The sequence below is a fragment of the Lynx canadensis genome, chromosome D3, assembly GCF_007474595.2.
Source record: "Lynx canadensis isolate LIC74 chromosome D3, mLynCan4.pri.v2, whole genome shotgun sequence".
Lineage (NCBI taxonomy): Eukaryota > Metazoa > Chordata > Mammalia > Carnivora > Felidae > Lynx > Lynx canadensis.
Genome location: NC_044314.2, coordinates 39,141,547 through 39,168,308, shown reverse-complemented (window position 1 = coordinate 39,168,308; position 26,762 = coordinate 39,141,547). Strand labels below are relative to the sequence as shown.

General features: G+C 36.7%; 1 protein-coding gene and 1 long non-coding RNA gene across 3 annotated transcripts in view; one reads left to right on the top strand and one right to left on the bottom strand.

Annotated features, from left to right (window-relative positions):
- Positions 1-26,762, bottom strand: part of NOL4 (nucleolar protein 4) — a 417,756-nt gene that overhangs the window by 23,395 nt on the left and 367,599 nt on the right. The gene's annotated exons all lie outside the window — the stretch shown is intronic.
- Positions 535-23,458, top strand: LOC115498624. The gene is made up of 4 exons (XR_003963886.1): positions 535-546; positions 1,792-1,799; positions 8,369-8,372; positions 23,379-23,458. It is a non-coding gene; the product is annotated as an uncharacterized LOC115498624 (long non-coding RNA).

Genomic DNA, 26,762 nt, shown 5'->3' with positions numbered 1-26,762 from the left:
AAGCAAGGGAATTAAAAGCAAAAATGAACCATTGGGACCTCATCAAGATGAAAAGCTTCTGCACTACAAAGGAAACGATCAAAAAAACTAAAAGGCAACCGACAGAATGGGAAAAGTCATTGCAAATGCAAATGACATATCGGACAAAGGGCTAGTATCCAAAATCTATAAAGAACTCACCAAACTCCACACCCAAAAAACAAATAATCCTGTGAAGAAATGCGCAGAAGACATGAATAGACACTTCTCTAAAGACTTCCAGATGGCCAACAGGGACATGAAAAGATGCTTAATGTCACTCCTCATCAGGGAAATACAAATCGAAATCACCTCATGCTAGTCAGAGTGGCTAAAATGAACAAATCAGGAGACTATAGAGGCTGGAGAGGATGTGGAGAAACAGGAACCCTCTTGCACTGCTGGTGGGAATGCAAACTGGTACAGATACTCTGGAAAGCAGTGTGGAGGTTCCTCAAAAAATTAAAAATAGATCTACCCTATGACCCAGCAATAGCACTGCTAGGAATTTACCCAAGGGATACAGGAGTGCTGATGCATAGGGGCACTTGTACCCCAATGTTTATAGCAGCACTCTCAACAATAGCCAAATTATGGAAAGAGCCAAAATGTCCATCAACTGATGAATGGATAAAGAAATTGTGGTTTACATACACAATGGAGTACTACGTGGCAATGAGAAAGAACGAAATATGGCCCTTTGTGGCAACATGGATGGAACTGGAGAGTGTGATGCTAAGTGAAATAAGCCATACAGAGAAAGACAGATACCATATGTTTTCACTCTTATGTGGATCCTGAGAAACTTAACAGAAACCCATGGGGGAGGGGAAGGAAAAAAAAAAAAGAGGTTAGAGTGGGAGAGAGCCAAAGCATAAGAGACTCTTAAAAACTGGGAACAAACTGAGGGTTGATGGGGGGTGGGAGGGAGGGGAGGGTGGGTGATGGGTACTGAGGAGGGCACCTTTTGGGATGAGCACTGGGTGTTGTATGGAAACCAATTTGACAATAAATTTCATATATTGAAAAAAAATAAAAATAAAAATAAAATTAAAAAAATAAATAAATATGTTGTTAGCTTTTCAAAAAAAAAAAAAAAAAAAGAAAAAGAAACAGTGGCCCTGAATGACATGTTGGACCAGATGGATTTAAGAGATATAATGAGAACATTCCATCCTAAAACACATTCTTTTCAAATGTACATGGAACATTCTCTAGGGTAGATCACATATTAGGTCACAAAAGAAGTCTCAATGAATTAAAGACTGACGTGATATCATGCATCTTTTCTGACCAAAAGGCTATGATACTATAAATCAACCACAAGAAAAAAAAATCTACAAAGAACGTGAATACATTGAGGTGTAAAAGCATGCTATTTAAAACTGAATAGGTCAACCAAGAAATGAAATTAGAAATAAAAAATTACATGGAGACAAAATGAAAACACAACAATCCCGATCTTTGAGATGCAGCAAAAGTGATTCTAGGAGGGATATTTGTAACAATACAGCCCTACCTCAAGAAGGAAAAATAATCACCAACAACCTAACCTTTTCAATCTCCTAAAGGAGGCTGAAAAAGAACAAAACCCAAAACAAGCAGATGGAAGGAAATAATAAAGATAAATGATATAGAAACTAAAACAAACAAACAAACAAACAAACAAAAAACAACCCAAAACCCATTAGAATCATTAAATAAAACCAGGAGCTGGTTCTTTGAAAATATCAACAAAATTTATAAACCTCTAAGCCAGACTCATATTAAAAGGGCTGGGGGTGGGGGGACTCAAAATCACAAATCAAAGAGGAGAGGTAAAAACCAACACCATAGAAATATAAACAATTGTAAGAGAATATTATAAAAGATTATATGCCAAAAAATTGGACAACCTAGAAGAAATACATGAATTCCTAGAAACATAAAACCTACCAAAACTGAAGCAGGAAGAAATAGAAAATTTGAACAGACCAATTACCACCAATGAAATTGAAGCAGTAATCAAAAAACTAACAAACAAAAGTCCAGGACCACCTGGCTTCACAGGTGTATTGTACCAGTCAGTTAAAGAAACTTGAATACCTATTCTTCTCAAATTATTCCAAAAAATAGAAGAGAAGGAAAACCGTCCAAATTCATTCTATGAGGTCAGCATTACCCTAATATTAAAACCTGATAAAGACACCACAGAAAGAGAGACCTACAAGGCCAATATCTCTGATGAACCCAGATGCAAAAATCCCCAACTAGCAAGTAGAATCCAACAATACATTAAAAAAAATCATTCACCACCATCAAGTGTGAATTATTCCTGGGATATAGGACTGGTTCAATATCTGCAAATCAATCAATATATCACATCTATAAGAGAAAGGATAAAAACCATATGAACATATCCACAAATGCAGAAAAAGCATTTGACAAAGTATGACATCCATTTATGATTAAAAACACCCAACAAAATAGGTTTAGAGGGAATATACCTCACTAATAGAGGCCATATATCATAGACCCTCAGCTAACATTATATTCAATGCTGAAAAATTGGGAGGTTTTCCCAGAAGTTTAGGAAGAAGACAAGGATGTCCACTCTTACCACTTTTTTCAATATAGTACTGGAAGTTCTAGCCATGGCAATCAGACAACAAAAAGAAAGAAAAAAGGCATCTGAATTGGTAAGAAAGAAATAAGTAAAACTTCCACTATTTGCAGATGACATGATACTGTATATAGAAGACCCTAAAGATTCTAGCAAAAAATTTCTGGAAGTGATTAATGAATTCAGTAGTCAGAGCATACAAAATCAATGTACAGATATCTGTTGCCTTTCTATACACTAATAATGAAGCATCAGAAAGAGAAATTAAGAAAACAATTCCATTTACCATTGTACCAAAAATAATGAAATACCTATGAATAACCTTAACCAAGGAGGTGATAGACCTGTACTCTGAAACTACAAATCATTGACGAAAGAGATTGAAGACAACACAAACAAATGAAAAGACTCCCATGCTTATGATTTGGAAGAACAAACATTGTTAAAATGTCCATATTACCCAAAGCAATCTACAGATTCAATGCAATGCCTAGCAAAATACCTACAGCATTTTAGAATTTCACAATTCTAAAACTTTTATGGAACCACCAAAGACTCCAATAAGCCAAAGCAATCTTCAAAAAGAAAAAAACTGAGGTATCACAATTACAGACTTCAAGTTATATTAAGAAGGCATAGTAATCAAAACAGCATGGTACCAGCACAAAAATAGACTTATAGATCAGTGGAACAGAGTAGAAAGCCTAAGGGGCACCTGGGTAGCTCAGTAGGTTAAGCGTTCAACTCAGGTCATGATCTCACAGTTTATGAGTTCGAGCCCTACGTCAGGCTTTGTGCTGACAGCTCAGAGCCTGGAGCCTCCTTTGGATTCTGTGTCTCCCTCTCTCTCTGGCCTTCCCCCACTCGCCCTCTGTCTCATTCCGTCTCTCAAAAATAAATTAAAAATGTTAAAAATTAAAAAAAATCCTAGAAAGAAACCTGCAGTTATACGATCAATTACTCTTCAACAAAGGAGGAAAGAATATACAGTGGGAAAAAGACAGTCTCTTCAACAAATGATGTTGGGAAAACTGGAGAGCTACATGCAACAAAATGACACTGGACCACTTTCTTATATCATACCCCAAAATAAAAAAGAACACAGGCAGTAACTTCTCTGATACCGGCCATAGCAGCAGTTTTCTAGATATGTCTCCTGAGGCAAGAGAAATAAAAAACAAAAACAAACTACTGGGACTAAATCAAAATAAAAAGCTTCTGCACAGTGAAGGAAGCAATCAACAAAAGTAAAAGGCAACCTACTAAATGGGAGAAGATATTTGCAAATGACGTATCTGCTAAAGGGTTAGTATGAAAAATACATGAAGAAATGATTCAACTCATCACCCAAAAAACATAATCCAATTAAAAAATTGGCAGAGGACATTGAGGCACCTGGATGGCTCAGTCGATTAAGTGTCAGATTTCTTGCTTTCAGTTCACGTTATGATGTCATGGTTCGTGAGCTCGAGCCCTGCATCAGACTCTGCGCTGACAATGCAGAACCTGTTTGGGATATTCTGCTTCTCACTCTTTCTCAAAAGTAAGTAAGTAAACATTTTTGAAAAATGGGCAGAGGACATTAACAGACATTTCTCTAAGTATATACAAATGGCCAAAGACACATGAAAAGATGCTCATAATCATTAGGGAAATGCAAATAAAAACCACAATGAGATAATCACCTCACACCTGTCAGAATGGCTAAAATAAAAAACACAAGAAACAACAGCTGTTGGTGAGGATGTGGCAAAAAAGGAATACTTGTACACTGTTGGTGGGAATACAAACTGATATAGTCACTGTGGAAAAGAGTATGGAAGTTCCTCAAAAAGTTAAAAATAAAACTACCCTATGATCCAGTAATCACAGTACTGGGTATATGCCCCGCAAATACAAAAAAACATGAATTCAAAGGGATACATGCACCCCTATGTTTATTGCAACATTATTTATAATAACAAAATGATGGAAGGAGCCCAGGTGTCCATTGATATATCGATTAATAAAAAAGTGGTATAGATAAGAGGTAATATAGATACATCAATGGAATATTATTTGGCCATGAAAAAGAATGAAATCTTGTCATTTGCACCAACGTGGACGGAGCTAGAGCATATAATACTAAACCAAGTAAGTCAGAGGAAGATAAATTCCACTCACATGTGGAATTTAAGAAACAAACTAACAAATGAGAAAAGAGACTGACAAACCAAGAAACAGACCCTTAACTACAGAGAACAAAATGAGGGTTACCAGAGGGGAGGGTGGCAGGGTGAAGGGGATTAAAGAGTACATTTATTATGATGAGCACTGAGTAGTATATAAACAATTGAATCACTATACCTGTAACTAATGTAACACTGTATGTTAACTATACTAGAATAAAATTTTAAAAACTTAATAAAAGAGATACATGAATATGAAGGTTAATTTTAGGTGTCAACTTGACTGGTCACTGGGTGCCTAGACATTTAGCCAAACCTTATTCTGAATTTGTCTGAATCAGATTAACTTTTGAATTGGTAGCCTAAGTAAAGGAGATATGTTCTAAAATGGGTGGGTATCATCTAATCAGATGAAGACCTGACTAGAACAAAAAGGCTAAGTCAGAAATCCTTCCACCTGTTTGAGCTGGATAGCCGTCTGCTCTAAATTTTGGACTTGAACTGAAAAATCAGCAAGTCAGGGGGCTTGACCCTGCCAACCTTCAGATTAGAACTTGTATGGTCACATCTCCTGGTTCTCAGGCCTTAAGACTTAGACTGAAGCTACACATTCAGCTTTCCTGGAGGTCTATCCTGTCAGCTGCACACCTTGGGACTTCCCAGCCTCCATAATCAAGTGAGCCAATTCCTCATTATATATATTATATACATACACATACACAGGTGTTGGTTCTGTTTCTCTGGACAACCTTGACTAATACAATGAGTTACATCAACTTGAATAAATCCTTAGACTTTAACATAAATAATCCATGAATCCTCTATTACTACTGAGAAGATAAGGCAAGGGCAGGATCCCCGTTAAGAATAAGATCTCACATTGGGGCGCCTGGGTGGCTCAGTCGGTTAAGCGTCCGACTTCGGCTCAGGTCACGATCTCGCGGTCCGTGGGTTCGAGCCCCGCGTCAGGCTCTGGGCTGATGGCTCAGAGCCTGGAGCCTGTTTCCGATTCTGTGTCTCCCTCTCTCTCTGCCCCTCCCCCGTTCATGCTCTGTCTCTCTCTGTCTCAAAAATAAATAAACGTTAAAAAAATTAAAAAAAAAAATAAGATCTCACATTCATTGGACCATTCATTTAACATTCATAGTTTCATTTCCACTGCTCCAACAACCTGACAAATGGACAAAAGTGGTAGCAGCATTCACATTTTACTTGTGAATCTCAGAGGATAAATGACTTGCCCAAATTTACAGTTCACGTATCTAGAAAGTTTCTATATTTAGACTTGAATATATTTAAGTCACGTTAGTTTTATGATCTTATAACTAAATGCTGTATCTTTATATGTGTATATTAAATGGGATTTCATCATGTGAAGATGAAACCTGTGTCCAAGTCCAAATTCATTAGAATTTAACTATTTGAGTTATTAGTGCTTTAACACAGGTACTGTTTCTATTTAATTTGTATCTTTAAAGTCTCTTCAAATATTTCTGGAAGTAGATTGAATAAATACACATAGACAGATATACTTTACAGCTTGACATTTTAAAATTGTGACTTATTGGGGTTTTCTGTTAACTTAAAAATGGAACAAGATAGGGGCGCCTGGGTGGCTCAGTTGGTTAAGTGTCCAACCTTGGCTCAGGTCATGATATCAGGCTCGTGAGTTTGAGCCCCGTGTTGGAATCGGTGCTGACAGCTCAGAGCCTGGAGCCTGCTTCAGATTCTGTCTCTTTCTCTTTCTGCCCCTCCCTCACTCATGCCCTGTCTCTCTCCCTCTCTTCTTCAAAAATAAATAAATATTAAAAAAAATTTAAATCATTGTTGCACTGTATGCTATTTGGATATAAATTTTAAAAATTAAAAAAAAATAAAAAAATTAAAAATGGAACAAAGTCAAAGTATAAAAGAATAAAAACAAATATCTAGTCTTTTCTTGGGCATTCTGGAGATTTTTATCTCTTCTTGCCCCTTGTTTCCTAAACTTCCTAATAACCATGGCAAAAGAAAAAAAAAGGCAGAACTCAATAGTCTAAGCAATTAAGATATTTTTGACCTCAGCTCTGAAAAATAATAAATTGATGTTCTGGTCACATGATTTTTTTAGGGATTGCTTCCTGTTACTTGGAAAAATAACTATACATGTATGACAATGCATGAACTCACATAGTACACTAATTCATTATGCCCTCACGTAGTATGTTTGATTCAACTGAAATTAAAAACAACTCTCTACTGCAGTGTTTGTGTCCTCTCCCACAAGCCAAAACTAGCACAAAACAGAAGCATGCTGAGTTGCTTCCCTCACAAATTTCTAAGACTCTGCTGGGATGATGACTCATACTGCCAAGTCATCCTGTAGTTTATCAGAATGATTAGTCAGGTCTCTACAAAAAGCTGAATCTGAAGCTCAAATGGAAAGGCCACACAATGAAAAAACTAAGGCAGTTTGCAGAGCTGAGTATCAGCAGTTAGCAAATATAAATAGAGGAGAGATTGGTCTTTCCAATGTGGGAAAGAACGGAGTCTTTTCAAATTGTGTAGAAAAACTCTAAGAGGAGAACAAAAATGCTGAGATGTTCAACTGCAATTTTACTTTTTTTTTTTTTAAACAAGGTACAATTAGGTAAGAAAAATGAAAACAAATGGCTTAAGACAATGGAAAAAAGATTAAATACAGAAAGACCTGGTAAAGGAAAAATTTTAAAGATGAATTTTTAAAAGCAGATCTAAGAGATTTGCATTTTGAAGTATATAAGGACTCAGCTAAATTTGTCTCAGGACAGTGATGTATAATTTTTTGTATTGTATGGGATATCAACAATTAAAGTCTGAAGTAAACAATCAAAAATGCTTTCAAATCAACACGGGAATATATAATGGGAGATCAAATCCAACCTATAACTGCTGTCAGTGCTTGATCTTTAGTTTTGATAGAAAGTAGATGTTCGGGGGAGAGGAAAAGTGATCCATATGCTCTTTTCTCCCTTGCATAAAGCCTTAAACAGCTACTTGACAGTGATAAATATCTTGCTTTTTGTGTTTTCTTAGTTGTAGAATATGTATCTCAGCAATTTGGTACGTACTTTATGAATAAATACCCTGTTCCCTGGTAACCTAATACTGATCAATCAGTGTTTATTAAGTAAGGAAAGGATGAGATCAAGGAGAGTTAAGTACTTGACAGCACAATCTATTAGGCTTACAGTAGATCTGAATGAGTTGAAAATGGCTTGAGTTTGACAAAGACTTCAGAAGAGACAAACAGTTCTCACTAAACTGTAGTAGCATCTGGCCTTTCTTTTTTTTTTTTTTTTTTTAAATTTTTTTTTTTCAACGTTTATTTATTTTTGGGACAGAGAGAGACAGAGCATGAACAGGGGAGGGGCAGAGAGAGAGGGAGACACAGAATCGGAAACAGGCTCCAGGCTCTGAGCCATCAGCCCAGAGCCTGACGCGGGGCTCGAACTCACGGACCGCGAGATCGTGACCTGGCTGAAGTCGGACGCTTAACCGACTGCGCCACCCAGGCGCCCCGCATCTGGCCTTTCTTAATCAAAGGGTAAGTTCGCTAAAGAGGAGTGATTGCAGATCTTATATTAACGCATCATACCCTGTTCTGTTGTAATCCTTATTTGTTAAAGGACAGGTTCTTAGGTAGATGCATAAATAAAATGTAGCTTCATTTTGATAGAAAAGACCCATATAAAACAATATTGCCAAAGTAAATACACACACACACTATATGTGTGTGTGTGTGTGTGTGTGTGTGTGTGTGTGTGTATATATATATTGTTGTGTGCATATATATAAAAGTATGGAGGTTCCTCAAAAAGTTAAAAGGAGGACTACCTTATGATCCAGCAATTGCACTACTGAGTGTTTACCCAAAGAATACAAGAACGCTAATTCAAAGGGCTACATGCACAATTGCCAAGGTGTGGTAGCAGCCCAAGTGTCCATCCACTGATGAATGGATAAAGAAGTTATACAATGGAATATTTTTCAGCCTTAAAAAAGAATGGATTCTTGCCACTTGCAACAACATGGATGGAGCTGGAGAGTATAATGCTAAGTGAAATAAGTCAGAGAAAGACAAATACCATATTATTACACTCAAGAAACAAAACAAACAAGCAAAGGGAAAAAATAAGAGAAATCAAGAAACCCTCTTAATTGTAGAGAACTGATGGCTACCAAAGGAGAGCAGGGGTGGATGCATGGGTTAATGGGGATTAAGGAGTACACTTGTAATGAGCACTGGGTGACCTCTAGAATTGTTGAAATCACTATATTGAACACTTGAAACTAACATAACACTCTATGTTAACTAACTGTAATTAAAATAAGAGTTTAAAAAAAGCCACTCTTGTTGATTTTGTTTTGATAATCTGCCCATTAGTAAGTAGGGTGTTAATAATAGGGGTATAATAGTAATTGTATTACTATCAATTCGTTCCTTTCTTTATTAACTTTTTACTGTATTTGGGTGCTCCTCTGTTGTGTGCATTGATATTTACAATGTTACATCTTGTTGGATTGTCCCCTTTATGATTATATATGTAGTGTTTTTTCTTGTTACAGTCTTTGTTTTAAAGCCTATTTTGTCTGATATTAGTATTTGCTATTCCAGGTTTCTTTTGAGATCGATTTGCATAATAAATGTTTCCCTATCACCTCATTTTCAATCTACAGGTGTCCTTTGATCTGAAATGAGTCTCTTATAGGTAGCATACAGATAGGTCTTGTTTGCTTATTTTGAGAGACAGTGCCCACAAAAATGAGTACACAATTGCTAGAAGGACAGAGAGAAGGAAAGAATCCGAGGCAGGCTCCACAGTGTCAGCTTGCAGCCCAACACAGGGCTTGATCCCCGAAACCATGAGATAAGGACCTAAGCCAAAATCAAGAGATGGATTGACTGAGCCATCCAGCTGCCCCAAGATAAGTTTTGTTTTTAATGCACTCTGTCACTCTCTGTCTTTAGTCCATTTACATTCAAAGTAATTATTGATAGATATGTATCTATCTTGTTACTTGTTTTGTGGTTGTTTTCGTAGTTTTCTCTGCTTCTTTCTTGTTCTCTTTCATGGTGTACTGGCTTTCTTTAGTGACATGCAAGAATAAAGAGAAAGGGATCTAAGTATGTCCATTACTGGTTTTTGGTTTGTGGTTATCATTAGGTTTGTATATAACATCATCTGCATACAGCCGTCTATGTGAAGTTTGTGGTTGCTTAAGTTTCAATGTATTCCTTACTCCTCTTCCTCTGACATTTTACATATATGGTGTCATATTTTACATCTTTTTACTTTGTGAATCCCTTCACTGATTTTTACAGATACGCTTATTTTTACTGCTTTTGTGTTTTCTACTTTTCCTGCTCTCCTTATGGAAACTCTGCATCTCCTTCTATTCAGATAGCCTTCCTGGATAGAGTACCGGTGAATGCAGATTTTTTCCATCACCACTTTGAATATATCATGCCACTCCCTTCTTGCCTGCAAAGTTTCTGCTGAAACATCAGCTCATTGCCTTATGAGGTTTCCCTTGTATGTAACTGTTGTCTTTTGTCTTGATGCTTTTAAAATTTATTCTTTATCACTACTTTTGCCATTACAATTACTATGTGTTTTGGTGCAGACCTCATTGAGTGGATTCTGTTGGGGGAATCTGTTTCTTTTCCCAGATTAGGGAAGTTTTCAGCTGTTATTTCTTCAAATAGATTTTCTGCCCCTTTTTCTCACTTTTCTACTTCTGGGAAACCTATAATGCTAATGTTACTATGATGGAGTCACTGAGTTCCTGTTCTCATTGTGCATAATTCTTTTTTCTCTCACTTGCTGAGCTGGATTACTTTCCATCACTGTATTCCAAGTCTTTACTTTGTTCCTCTAGCCTGCTACTTATTCCATCAAGTGTATTCATTTTTTTGTTTTGTTTATTGCTTTAATTTTTAAATGTTTATTCATTTTTGAGAGAGAGACACAGAGCATGAGTGGGGGAGGGATAACAAGAGAGGGAGACACAGTATCTGAAGCAATTGCTAGGCTTTGAGCTGTAAGCACAGGGCCCTACACAGGGTCGAACTCAGAGCCATGAGATCATGACCTGAGCCAAAGTCATATGTATAACCCCCTGAGCCACCCAGGTGCCCCAACCATCAAGTGTATTCTTAATTTCATTAACTGTGTTCTTCATATCTGAATGGGTCTTTTTTTAATTCTGTGTTGTGTCTCACTGATGTCATCCACTCTTCTCAAGTCCAGTGAGTATCATTATGATCATTACTTTAAATTCTCCATCAGACATATTACTTATCTCCTATTTGTTTAGGTCTCTTGCTGTGATTTTGTCCTGTTTTTTCACTGGGGGCATATTCCTCTATATCCTCTTTTCCTAACTGTATCCATTCCTGTATTTTAGGACAGTCAGCTGTGTCTCTTGTCCTTCAAAGTAGTGGACAAGGCACACACTTTTAACAAGGTGATGTACCTGTCCACTTCCACAGGGGACACACAGTTCCTGCTAAGATTAGGTTGGCTGAAGCCGCTCTGCAAAATGTGGTCAGTACGGGGAGGGTGGTGCAGTTTTAACAAGGTGCATGTGACTTCTACAGGAGGTTGGGAGAGGCAGTGTTGGCAAGGGTTGCTTGCTTTAGTCTTCTGGGAGATAGGCCTGCAGGGCCAGGACTAAGGCAGGACCAGCTGGAGAGGCAGGACACAGTGTAAGCACAAGTGTAAGGTAGTGAATGCCTGCACAGTACTGGTTCCTGCAGGTGGATATATAATTATGCTGGGGGTGGGGGCAAGGGAGGGAATTGGTGCCCGCCAGCTCCTTTGTTCCTAGGTTAGTAACTAATGTTCCCTCTTGTATTCCTCAGGTGTTTTTCAAACAGCTGCTTCTAAGCTGTATCTCCTTGGCCTATTTATTGTGCTGTCCCTTAAAGGGCAGGGACTCAGATTCCTATCATCCTCCAAGCACTCTTAGAGCCAAGCCCATTGACTTTCAGAGTTCCAGGCTTTACATCCTGCTGGTAGTAAGAACTCATGAAATTTGGTCCCTCTGGTTTTCAATAACAAATGCAATGGGAATAGTCTGTTTCTCACCCTTCTCAATGCCTGCATATCCCTCCTTCTGGTGGCCATACCTGAAGCTCCCCATGTCTTTGCCCTTCCCACTCTCTTCAATGTGGCCTCTTCTCTACATTTGGTTAAGGACTTTGTTCTGCCAGGCGTGGGGTCATTTTTTGGGTTATGGGCATTGATGTATTATCTAGTTGTATCCATGTTATCTATTTGGGGTCCTCCTATTCTACCATTTTTCCAAGAACCCTCATATAATTTTGACTCTGATATCCCAAATGGAAGATATTCTAAATCATTTTAATGTTTTGAGTTAGTTATATAAGACATGTTTACTATAAGATAAATGTCTATTATACAAATAGTAAGAGTTGCTTTTTGTTCTATATGCTCAATAGTAAAATGGTAAAATGAGTTATTTCTTTTCAAGGGAAATGAAATTCAGCCTGGCATTTTATTCATTTAGATTCTCTTTTGTAGTTTTTCATTCTGTTTTCAATAATTACATTTTTAAAAATTTGAGTATAGTGACAGATGGTAGCTGCAATTGTGGTGAGCATAACAGAGTGATTGAATCATTATGCTGTACACCTGAAACTAATTAACATGCATGTCAACTATACACAGATAAATTACTTTGAATTTAGGATATTAAACATACACCCACACACAGTGTTAATACCACAGTCATTAAAAAACGTAGGATTACAACAACCATAGCAGAAATACTGATGGCTCATGAGGTAAGACATATGTGAACTAGTGAAATAATGACCCCTCTGGAATTAGGATTACTAATAATTAATAAACTTTATAGTTAATAACTGTAATATTATACTGCAATATTATAAAAATGCAACACTGATTTACCTTGGTCATTATTATAGTGGACAATAAGTTTTAGAAAAAATTCCTTATAGAAGAGTTAATTTATCTATTTTAAAAAACAAAATTAGGGGCGCCTGGGCGGCGCAGTCGGTTAAGCGTCCGACTTCAGCCAGGTCACGATCTTGCGGTCTGTGAGTTCGAGCCCCGCGTCGGGCTCTGGGCTGATGGCTCGGAGCCTGGAGCCTGTTTCCGATTCTGTGTCTCCCTCTCTCTCTGCCCCTCGCCCGTTCATGCTCTGTCTCTCTCTGTCCCAAAAAAATAAATAAACGTTGAAAAAAAAATTAAAAAAAAAACAAAAAAACAAAATTAAAGAATCTTTCTAATATTCTCATCACTACTGATAATCTAAAAATGTAATGTCTATGACATATCATTTCTATTCGTGTGTTTTAAATCCCTCAAAATTCACTATGAACATATTAATTATGGAAATCACAGTATATAACATTTATAGGATTCCATGTATAACTTTAGGTTATATATTTGTAATACAGAGTATGAGTGAGATGCTTTTGTCTGATCCATTATTTTTAAAATTTGAGGTTTCTATGTTTAACTATTTTCCCAAATAGTCTCAACAAATTTTAATCAACATATTTTAAGATGCTTAAATGGTATATATCCATGGTAATTTAAAACATTTTTTTCCTTGGGAGTATGGGTGAAATGGGTTGGGTGGACCCTGCTACCTCTGGAGTATCCATTTCACTCAATCTAATAATTAAAGGTTAAGAAGAGAAAAACTAACTTTGTAAAAGAGAAGTCTAGCAAATAGCAGATAAAAATTAAATCAACTTTGTAATTAAACTGAAGCTAAGGTCAGCAAAACTGGCTATTCTGTATGTTTAAAAAGAATGTCCAGAGCTTACATCAGCATCATGGCAGGGTACGAAGTTCTTCCATTTTACTCTTTCTTTTGAACAATGAGTTAGATATACATCTATGAACAGCAGCACTTTTGTGAGAAGTGTAGGATCCAGAATGTGTATCAGGAGACTAGGAGGAATCTCACCCACCTGTGCATCTAGTAATAGGCAAAAAGACCTTGGTCTGGGCTGTGGAAACAACACAGCCAGAAAACCTGGCCCAACCCCTCTCACTAAAGTTATGAAAAAACTGGAGAGCATGGAGCTGGACAAAGAGCCACAGAAGAGAGAGAATTTGCATATGTCCAGCCATCCCAAGCAGAGATTCTAGCATGTCTTTGGAGGGAAAAAAAAAAAAAAAGTTTGGTTGCAATGGAGACAGTAAGAGGAATTTGCCGTAGGTACTTCACTCCCCACAACACGGCAAGGACTGAGTTATCCAGTAGTGGTAACCTCTCTAGCAGATAAAAAGGAGAGTGGTGAGTGAATGCCTGGCTAACCCAGTTGTGTGGAATGCTGCTTGAGAAACCCATTTCTTTCCACCAGCAGTAACTGTGGAAAGGAAGACTGGAGAAGAGGCAAATAAGAATATCAAGACATTAAAGTGACAGGGTTCCTGCTAACTAAGCTCAAGACTTCAGCAAGAAATCTGCCCATGGTGTCTGGGAGCATCTCACCCAAGGATCTTCCCACTGGGTTCCTGGATACCTTTAGTGCCCTAAATGCTGAACCCGGGAGTAATAAGATGAAGATTTTGTAGGCAACTGAATTTAGGCTGCTATAAGCTTAAAATTGGGCTCTTTTATTGGAGATGTTTTACATAAACCTCTAGGAAAAACCTAGAATAGATTACTAAAGACAAAAAAAGGGGGTGGGGTGGGGAACAGAGCTAACCACCACAGAAAATCACCAATTGACAAAGGAAGTTAGAAACAGAGAAAAAGAAAAAATGGAAATCTAAAACAACCAGAAAGCAATTAATAAAATGTCACTGGGAAGTCCACATATATCAATAATTGCTATTAAATGGATTTAATTCACTAATCAAAAGCCATAGACTTGCTGGATTAAAAAAAAAAAAGACCCAATTACATGAGGCCCCCAAGACTCACTTGAATTTTAAGGACATACATAGGTTCAAAGTAATGGGATGAAAAAAAAATTTCAATGCAAATAGAAACCAAAAGAAAGTGTGTTTAGCTATACTTACACCAGACAAAATAGACTTTAACCAAAAATTTTAATAAGAGACAACAATGGTTACTGTATAATGATAAAGGTATCAATTCATGAAAAAGGTATATTTGTAAATATATAACTACCAACATCAGTGCATATAAATATATTGAGTAAATATTAACAAGTCTGGAAAGAGACAATGCAGTAATAACAGGGCTCTTCAACACCCTAATTTCAGCATTGGGTAGATCATCTAGATAGAAAATCAACATGAGGTGCCTGGGTGGCTCAGTTGGTTAAGCGGCCGACTTCAGCTCAGGTCATGATCTTGTGGTCTGTGAGTTCAAGCCCTGTGACAGGCTCTGTGCTGACAGCTCAGAGCCTGGAGCCTTCTTCAGATCCTGTGTGTGTATGTCTCTCTCTCTCTCTGCCTCTCTCCCACTCACTGTCCTCTTGCTCTCTCTCAAAATACATAAACATTAAAAAAAATTAAAAAAAAACCCAACAAAGTAACATTGGACTTGAACTATACATTATGCCAAATGGACCTGACAGTTACAGAACATCCTATCCTACAGCTGTAGAATGCACATTCTTTACAATTTCACATGACATTGTCTCCAGGACAGATAAGATTACAGGACATAAAACAAGTCTCAACATATGTAAGAAGACTGAAATCATATGAAGTATATTTTCTGATCACAACAATATGAAACTAGAAATCCAGAGGAAAGCTTAAAAATCTACAAATATGTGCAAATTTAACAGAAACTTCTGGATAACCCATGGGTCAAAGAAGAAATCAGAAGGGAAATTAAAAAAAAAATTAAAAAAAGGAAATACATCAAAACCTGTGGATGCTGTAAAACAAGTTATCAGAGGGAAGTTTATAATGATATGTGCATATGTTAAGAAAACAGATCATAAATGAACAACCTAACTTTATACATGAAGACTCTAGAAAAAGAAGAACTGAGGTTTCTGGGTGGCTCAGTCGACTGAACATCTGAGTCTTGATTTCAGCTCAGGTCATGATATCAGTGTTGCGAGATCTAGCCCTGCATTAGGCTCTGTGCTGATGTGGAGACTGCTTGGGATTCTCTCTCTCCTTCTCTCTCTACCCCTCCCCTGCTCACTCACTCTCTCTCTCTCTCTAAATAAATAAACAGACATTTTAAAAAAGAAAAAGAACTAAGCGCAAAGTTAGCAGAAGGGGAAAAAAGCCAAGAGTTTTTTGTTTTCTTTTTTAAGAAAAAAAAAAGGACAAACCTTTAGCTAGACTCATCAAGGAAAAAAAAAAAAAAGAGAACTCAAAATCAGAAATGAAAGAGAAGTCAGAAGATGCTCAACATCATTCATCATCAGGGAAATACAAATCAAAACTATAATGAGATACCACCTCATATCTGTTAGAATGGCTAAAATTACAACACAAGAAATAGGTATTGGTGAGGATGTGGAGAAATGGGAATCCTCTTGCACTGTTGGTGGGAATGCAAACTGGTGCAGCCACAATGCAAAACAGTATGGAGGTTCCTCAAAAAACCTAAAAACAGAAGTGTCCTATGACCTAGCAATTGCATTACTATTTGCCCAAAGAATACAAAAATGCTGATTTTGCTATAAATTGCAGCACTATCGACAACAGCCAAAGTATGGAAAGAGCCCAAATGTCTATTGACTGATAAGTGGATAAAGAAGATGTGGTATATATATACAATGGAATATTACTAAGCCACCAAAGAATTGAAATCTTACCATTTGCAACAAAATGGATGGAGCTAGAGTATATTATACTAAGTGATATGAGTCAGAGAAAGACAAATGACATATGATTTCACTCAGGTGTAGAATTTAAGAAACAAAACAGATTAACATAGGGAAAAGAAAAAAAAAGAGAGGGAGGCAAACCATAAAAGAGACTCTTAACTATAGAAAACAAACTGAAGGTTGCTGGAGGGGAGCTGGGTGGGATGATGGGCTAAATGGGTGATTGGTTTTAAAGATAGAATTTGTTGTAATGAGCAGCTGGTGTTATATGTCAGTGATGAATCACTAAATTCTATTCCTGAAGCTAATATTACACTACATGTTAACTAACTGGAATTTAAATAAAAACTTGAAACATTAAATAAAACAAACTAACTACACCCTAAATAAATAGAGAAAAGAAAATAAAGAGAAGTTAAAACTGATAAAACAGAAAAACATAGGAGAAGAGACTGCTATGAACAAGTATATACCAAAGAACTGGACAACCCAGAAGAAATGAATAAATTCCTAAAAACATACAACCTACCAAGACTGAAGAAGGCAGACTAGAAAATCTAAATAGACCAATAATGAGTAAGGAGATTATATCAGTAATTAAAAACCTCCAAGACCTAAACCCTAGGACCAGATGGCTTCATAGGAAATTCGACCACACATTTAAAGAAGAATTAAGGCAAATCCTTCACAAATGCTTCCAAAAAATTGAAGAGGTGGGAATACTTCCAAACTAATTGTACAAGGCAAGAATTATCCTGATACCACATCCAGATTAGAACACTACTAGAAAACTATAGACCAAAATTTCTGATTTCTCAACAGAGAATTCAGAAATTCAAAAATTCTCAAAAAAATATTAGTAAACCAAATTTGGCAACATATTAAAAGGATTATATACCATGCCCACACAAGATTTAACCCTGGGATGCAATGATGGTTCAACATATGCAAATCAATAAATGCAATATATCACATTAACAGAATGAAAGATAAAAATCACATGATTATTGGGGCGCCTGGGTGGCGCAGTCGGTTAAGCGTCCGACTTCAGCCAGGTCACGATCTCACGGTCCGTGGGTTCGAGCCCCGCGTCGGGCTCTGGGCTGATGGCTCAGAGCCTGGAGCCTGTTTCCGATTCTGTGTCTCCCTCTCTCTCTGCCCCTCCCCCGTTCATGCTCTGTCTCTCTCTGTCCCAAAAATAAATAAACGTTGAAAAAAAAAATAAAAAAAAAAATCACATGATTATCTCAAGAGATGCAGAAAAGGCATCTGACAAAATACAGCATCCTTTCATGATAAAAACCCTCAACAAATTGGGTACAGAAGGAACATAACATTAGAAAGACCTTATTGGACAAACCCACAGTTAACATCATACACAATGGTGAATGGTATAGATAGATATTCCACTAAGATCAGGGACAAAACAAGGATGCCCACTGTTACTACTCTTACTCAATGCATGGTTGGAAGTCCTAGTCAGAGCCACTAGACAAGGCAAGGAAATGAAAGGTATACAAATGAGAAAGAAATGGGTGCCTGGGTCGCTCAGTTAGTCGAGTGTCTGACTCCTGATTTCAGGTCAGGTCATGATCCCAGGGTCATGGGACTGAGTCCCATACTGGGCTGAGTGCTTAGGTGGAGACTGCTTAAAATTCCCTCTCTCTCTCTCTCTCTCCACCCCCCCACCCCATATGTTACTCCCCCCAACTATTTCGCTCTAAAATCTTATTTTTTTTTAATTTGAAAGATGTAAAACTCTCATTACTTTACTTGTAGATGATAGGATCTTATATATAGAAAATCTTAAGGACTCAAAAAAAACCTGTTGAAACTAATAAATGAATTCAGTAAAGCTGCAAGATACAAAAACCAACATCCAGAAGTCAGTTGTGTTTCTATACACTAACAACAAAACATCTGAAAATAAATAAAACTATCCCATTCACAGTAGCATAAAAAACAATATTTAGGAATAAATTTAACCAAGTGAAAGATCTGTACGAGGGAAATGAAAAGACTTTGATGAAAAAACATTGCAGATGCAAACAAATGTAAATATATCCATGTTCGTGGATCAGAAGAGTTAACATTGTTAGTGCCCATACTACTCAAAGCCATCTATACGTTCAATGCAATTACTACCAAATTCCAATGGCATTTCTTTTTACAGAACTGGTAAGAATATTAAAACTTGCATAGAACCACAAAAGGACTCCCAATAATGCAAGTAATCTTGAGAAAGAATAAAGCTGTAGGCATTGTACTTCTTGATTTCAAAGTATACTACAAACCTGTAGTAATTAAAATAGTATGGTACTAGCATAATAATGGGCACATAAACAAATAAAACAAAATTGAGAACTCAGAACTAGATTCTTCCCTATACAGTTAACTGACATTTGACAAGGGGGCTTAGAACACTCAATAGGGAAAGGATAGACTCCCCAACCAATAATGCTGGGGAAACTGGAGAGCCACATGCAGGAAAATCAGATTGGAACCCTATATTACATCATTTACAAAAATTAACTTGGACTGGATTAAAGACTTAAATCTAAGACCTGATGCCATAAAACTCCTAGGAAAAGACATAGGGAAGAAGTTTTTGACATTGGTCTATGCAGTGATGGGTATGACACAAAAAGCATAAGCAAAAATAGCAAAAATGAACACATAGGACTACATCGAATTAGAAAGGTTCTATACAGCAAAATAAACAATCAGTAAAATAAAAAGAAACTACAGAATGGAAGAAAGTATTTGTGAGACACATTTGATAAGCAGTTAATATCTAAAATATATAAAGAACTCACACAACTCAATAACAAAACAATCTACATCTAAAATGGCCGAAAAACTAAATAGATACTTTCCAAAGAATACATCCAAATGGCCAACATGTACATGAAATGATACTCAACATCACTTATCATTAGGGAAAGGGGAATCAAAACTACACTCAGAGAGGTGCCTGGGTGGCACAGTGGAAACACCCTCCACCTGGCTTGCTAACAGTGTGCCTCACCCCTTCCATCTCAGCCTGGGCAGGAATATTCCCACAGGGCTGTGGGTCCCCTCCCACAGTGAACTGGTGCAGACCTTGCTGGCATCATGTACTTTACCCCCACATTCTCTTATGGATATGCCCTCTCCAACATGCTTTTGGCAAGAGACCATCCAAAGTAGTGACACAAGCCTCATAGGGTACCAAAATACTCCAATGTGACTCCCATCCCAGGAAGAAGAGAAGAGAACCACACACACACACACACACACACACACACACACACACACACACAGCAATCCAACTGCAGCCCCAGCAGTTGGCTGGGGGCAGACATCTGGTCTGACTGCAGGCCACATCCACCAACAAAAGCTTCACAGGAAAGAATATAGGGAGCGGGCCCTGCAATTTGGTGCTACAGCAGATCTGACAATGCTTGGTCTGACTGAACTCAAGCCAAAGGTGGCCTCAGTCTGGCCTAACAATAATACAGGGACCAAATCCTGCCCACAATAGGCAAAAAGAGTCATTGCAGGTGACTGGAATGAAGACAAATGGGGCTCGGCCACAATAGCAGGGTGCACACAACACACATAAGAGACCACTCTGAAGCATCAGGTTCTGGTGAATAGGGGACATTAACTGCAGGACACTATAGGACCTCTTAAAAAGGCCATTACTTTCAAGAGAAAGAGATGTAGCTGAATTTCTTAACACCTAGAAACAGACACAGAGAGTTAGACAAAGTAAGGATCCAGAGGATTATGTCCCAAATGAAAGAAGACAAAATCACAGCAAGAGAGATAAATGAAACAAGCATAAGTAAAATGTCTGATAGAGAATTTAAGGTAATGGTCATAAAGATACTCACTGGACTTGAGAACAAGAGTGGAGGACCTCAGTGAGATCCTCAACAAAGAAATAGAAGACATTAAAAAAAATCAGAGATGAAGAACTCAATTAACAATTAAAAACACTGGATGGAATACATAGTAGACTAGAAAAAGCAGAAGAACAAATCAGTGACCTGGAGGACATAATAATGGAAAGCAATCAAGCTAAACAGGAAAAAGAAAAAAAAAATTATAAAAAATGAAAATACATTAAGGTAACTCAGCAAAATCATCAAGTGTAATAACATTTGCATTATAGGTTTCCCAGAAGTAGAAGAGAGAGAAAAGGGGGCAGAAAATTTATTTGAAGAAATAACAGATGAAAACATCTTGAATATGGGGAAGGAAACAAAAATCCAGATTCAGGAGGCACAGAGAGCCCACAACAAAATCAGTCCAAGGAGGTCCACACCAAGGCACATAAAATGGCAAAAAGTAGTGATAAAGAATTCTAAAGGCAGAAAGAGAAAACAGTTACATACAAGGAAAATGCTTTGAAAATAAAGTGTTTCAAAAATAAGCTTTCCTTTAAAAAATTTTTTTTAACGTTTATTTATTTTTGAGAGAAAGAGAGTATGAGGGGGAGAGGGACAGACAGAGAGGGAGACACAGAATTGGAAGCAGGCTCTAGGCTCTGAGCTGTCAGCACAGAGCCTGATGCAGGGCTCGAACCCATGAACCCTGAGATCATGACCTGAGCTGAAGTCAGATGCTCAACTGACTGAGTCACCCAGGCACCCCTCAAAAATAAGCTTTCTATCAGCTTATTTTTCAGCAGAAACTTTGCAGGCCAGAGGGAGTCACATGATATATTCAAAGTGCTGAAAGGGAAAAGAACACTCTATCCAGAAAGGCTATCAATCAGAATAGAAAGAGAGATATAGAATTTCCCATACAGACACAAATTAAAAGAGTTCATGACCACCAAACTAGCCCTACAAGAACTATTAAGGCTGACTCTGAGTAGTGAGGAAAGATCATGAGTAGGAGTAAAGAAAATAGGAAGCACAAAAGCAGTAAACTTAAGTATATCTAAAAAATCAGTCAAGGCATTCATGAAATAAATGCACATTATACAGTGGAACACCATATATCTAAAATGTTTGAGGGGGAGAGGAGTATAAATTTAGTACTTTTAGAGTGGGCTCAAACTTTAGTCACCATCAGCTTAATATAGACTGCTATATGAATAATATGTTATTTGTAAATTTAATGGTAACCACAAATCAAAAACCAGTAATAGATGTGCAAAAATTAAAGAGCAAGGCATCCAAGCATATTACTAAAGTAGTCAACAAACCATGAAAGAGAAGAAAGGAACAAAGAACTACAAAAACAACCTTAAAACAAGTAACAATATGGCAATATATATGTATCTATCAATAATTACTTTGAATGTAAATGGACTAAATGCTCCAATCAAAAGATGTAGGGTGAACAGAATGGATAAAAAAACCAAGACCGGTTTATATGCTACCTACAAGAGACTCATTTCAGACCTAAAGACACTTGCACATTGAAAGTGAAGGGATGGAAAAGCATTTATCATGCAAATGGAAGTGGAAAGAAAGCTGGGGTAGGGAAACTTGTATCAGACAAAACAGACTTTACAACAAAGACTGTAACAAAAGACAAAGAAAGGCATTATATAATAAAGGAAATACGCAACAAGAAAATACTATTCAAACATAAAGAAAGTAATCAGTAGTAATACAATAATATTAGGGGACTTTAACACCCACTTACATTAATGAAACAGAAAATTAACAAGGAAAGAGCGGCTTGGATTGACACATTGGACCAGATAGATCTGACAGATATATTAAAAACATTCCATCCTAAAACAGCAAACACAGAACATTCTCCAGAATAAATCAGATGTTAGGACACAAAACAAGTCTCAATAAATTCAAAAAGATAAAAGTCATTTCATGTTCTTTTCTAACCACAATGCTATGAAACTTGAAATAAACTACAAGAAAAATCTGGAAAGAACACAAATATATGGAGGTTAAATAACATGCAACTGAACAATGAATGGGTCAACCAAGAAATCAAAGAAGAAATCCAAAAGTACATAAATAAAAATGAAAGTACAAGAGACCAAAATCGTTGAGATGCAGTAAAAGCCATTCTAAGAGGGAAGTTGATAGAAATACAAGCCTACTTCAAGAAGGAAGAAACATCTCAAACAACTTAACCGTACACCTAAAGGAGCTAGGAAAAGAACAACACCCACACCAGTAGAAGGAAGGAAATAATAAATTTTAGAATAGAAATAAATAGAAACTGAAAAAAAAAACAATAAAATGAATTAATGAAACCAGGAGTTAGGTTTTGAAAAGATCAACAAAGCTAACAAATTTTAGGACATTCATCAAAAGTAGAGGACTCAAGCAAAGTCAGAAATGAATGAGAATTAACAATGGACACTACAGAAATACAAAGGATAATAAGAATATATCCTGAAAATTATATGCCAACAAATTTGACAACCTAGAAGAAATGGATAAATTCCTAAACTGAAATAGGAAGAAATAGCAATTTGAACACACCAATTACCAGCAATGAAATTGAATCAGTAATAAAAGAAAACTCCCAACAAACAAAAGTCCAGGACCAGACACAGGTGAATTCTGCCAAACATTTAAAGAAGAGTTAACACTTATTCTTCTGAAACAATTCCAAAAAATAGAAGAGAAAGGAAACCTTCCAGACCAGCATTACCCTAATACCAAAACCAGATAAAGACACTGCAAAAAAAGAGACCCAGAGGCCAATATTTCTGGTGAACATAAAAATCCTCCACAAAATATTTGCAAACTAAAGCCAACAATACATTAAAAAAAATATTCACTACGATCAGGTAGGATTTACTCCATGGTTGTAAGGCTAGTTCAATATTCAAAATCAATCAATGGGATACATCAACAAGAGACAGTATAAAAACCATATGATCATTTCAAATAGGTGCAGAAAAGCATTTGACAAAGTAAAACACCCATTTATGATAAAACCCTCAACCAAATACATTTAGAGGGAACATACCTGAACATAATAAAGGCCATATATGAAAAACCCACAGCTAACATTGTACTCAATACTGAAAAACAGATGTTTTCCCCTAAGGTCAGTAACAAGAGAAGGATGTCTACTTTCACTACTTTTATTCAACACAGTAATCGATGTCCTAGCTGCAGAAATCAAACAAGGAAAATAAATAGAAAAACATCCAAATTTGTAAGGAAGGAGTAAAACCGTCACTCTTTGCAGATGAACTGATAATTGTATATAAAATAAAACCCTAGAGACTCCACCAAAAAACTTCTAGATGTGACAAATGAATTCAGTAAGGTTGTAGGATACAAAATCAATATATGAAATCTGTTGCATTTCTAGATCCTAATAATGAAGTAGCAGAATAAAAAATTAAGACAACAGTCCCATTTACAACTGCACCAAAAATAATGATATACTTAGGAATAAACTTAACTTGTATTCTGAAAACTTTAAAACATTGATAATAGAAACTGAAGATGACACAAATGGAAACATATTCCATGCTCATGATTTTGGAGAACAAATATTGTTCAATTGTCCAAACTACCCAAAACAAACTGCAGTTTTAACCCAATCCTTACCAAAATACGAATAGCATTTTTCACAGAACTAGAAAAAATACTCCTCAAATTTGTAGGGAATCAAAAAAGACCAGGAATAGTCAAAATTATCTTGAAAAAGAAGAATGAAAGTGGAGATATCACAATACCAGATATCAAGATATACAACAAAGCTATAGTAACCAAAGCTGTATGGTACTGGTACAAAAAAAAAAAAGACCCATAGATCAATGGGACAGAATAGAGAACCCAGACATAAACCCATGATTGTACGGTCAATTAATCTTCAACAAAGGAGGCAAAAATAGACAATGGGAAAAGGTCTCTTTAGCAAATGGTATTGGGGGGGCCTGGGTGGTTCAGTCAGTTAAGTGATCAACTCTTGGTTTTGGCTCAGGTCATGATCTCACTGTTTGGGAGACTGAGCACCATGTTGGGATCTGTGCTGTCTGTGCGAAGCTGAATATGGCATTGTTGACTCACTGTTTGGAATTCCTCCCCCCGCCAAAATAAATAAATAAATCTAAAAAAATAAAACAAAACAAAAAAATAACAACAAATGGTGTTGGGAAACCTGGACCATTTCCTTATACCATATGCAAAAATAACCTCAAAATGGATTAGAGTCCCCAATGTGAGACCTGAAACCATAGAAATCCTAGAAGAGAACTTAGGCAGTAATTTCTCTGACATCAGTCATAGCGGTGTTTTTCTAGCTAGGTCTCCTGAGGCAAGGGAAACAAAAGCAAAAATAAACTATTAGGATGACATCAAAATAAAAAGCTTCTGTACACCAAAGGAAACAATCAACAAAGCTAAAAGACAACCTACTGAATTGGAGAAGATATTTGCAAATGACATATCCAATAAAGGGTTAGTATAAAAAATATAGAAGAACTTATACAACACCAAAAGGCACTCCAATTAAAAAATGGGCAGAAGGCATGAACAGACATTCCTCCAAAGAATACATATAGATAGCCAAAATACACATGAAAAGATGCTCAACATCACTCATCATCTGGGTAATGTAAATCAAAAAGACAATGAGGCATTTTTTCCCACCTGCAAGAATGGCTAGACTCAGTAACACAAGAACCAACAAATGTTGGCAAGAATGTGGAAAAAAGGAACCCTCTTGCACTGTTGGTGGGAATGCAAACTGGTGCAGCCACTGTGGAAAACAGTAGGGAACTTCCTCAGAAAGTTAAAAATAGAATTAGCCTATGATCCAGTAATCACTCTCCTTGGTATTTATGAAAAAAATACAAGAACACTAATTCAAAGGGATACGGGCACCTCTACATTTATTGCCACATAATTTGCAATAGCCAGACTACGTATGGAAGCAGCCCAGGTATCCACTGATATGTGTATGTGTGCATATAATGGAATATTACTCAGTCATAAAAAAGAATGAAATCTTGCCATGCTATTTGCAATACATGGATGGAACTAAAGGATACAATGCTAAGTGAAATAAGTCAGTGTAATACAATACCATATGATTTCACTCATATGTGGATTTAAGAAACAAAAGAAACTAAGAATAAAAGAGACAAACCAAAAAAAAAAAAGTCTCTCAAATATAGAGAACAAACAGATGGTTCCCGAGGGAGGTGGGTGGGGGGATGGGTTAAATAGGTGAAAGGGTTTAAAAGTACACTTACGGTGATGAGCACTGAATATAGAGCACTGACAACTCACTACATTGTACACCTGAAACTAATATAACACTATGTTATGTTATACCAGAATTAAAATAAAAAAATGTTTATTTTTACAATATTGCCCCAAGAAACAATAGAGTCACTTATATTGCCAGAAATAGGAACCAGAAAAAAATTCCTAAATTTAAGTAGTGTAAAAATTACTTTTAGATACATTCAGAGTACAGCAGTTCTTCCTTATCCATGGTTTCCCTTTCTAGGGTTTCAGTTACCTGGAATCAGTTTCATCCAGAAAGAGATGATCCTCCTTTTGAGGTATAGTCTGAAGGTCAATAGTAACTTAATGCTAATGTCGTAATGCCAGTGTCATTCACCTCACTTCATCCCATCACATAGGCATTTTATCATCTCAAACCATCACAAAAAGGGTAAGAGAGCAACCCCATTCATGTAACACTTATTACAGTATATTGTATAATTATTTTATTTCATTAGTTATTGTTTACTTATTATGCCTAATTTATAAATTACTAAATTTATAAATACATACACTTAAAAACATAATTTATAAATTAAATTTTATCATAGGTATGTAATAGAGGAAAATACATAGTACATCTAGGGTTTAGAACTATTCATAATTTCAGGCATCTCTTAGGGGTCTTGGAAATATCCCCTGTGGATAAGGAGGGACTACTGTACTCAAGAGGATCATTCCCTAATGAGTTTAAATCACCAGATATAATTTGTTTTTCCCCGAGGCCACTGAGATATTGGCCAGAATGTTAGTCACCACGCATTAATCATTTGTTAATTCTGAACTTGAGTGAGTGGACCAAACAATGACACAAGGCAGCTTTCACTCTGTGGACCCACATACTTCCACTAGTTCCAGAAACTATATGTGGATGGAAGCAGGGCTCTCAGAAGAAGCATTTGTATGTTAGCCAAGAACCAAATGTCATTTAAAATGACTGTGTGCCTTGAAAC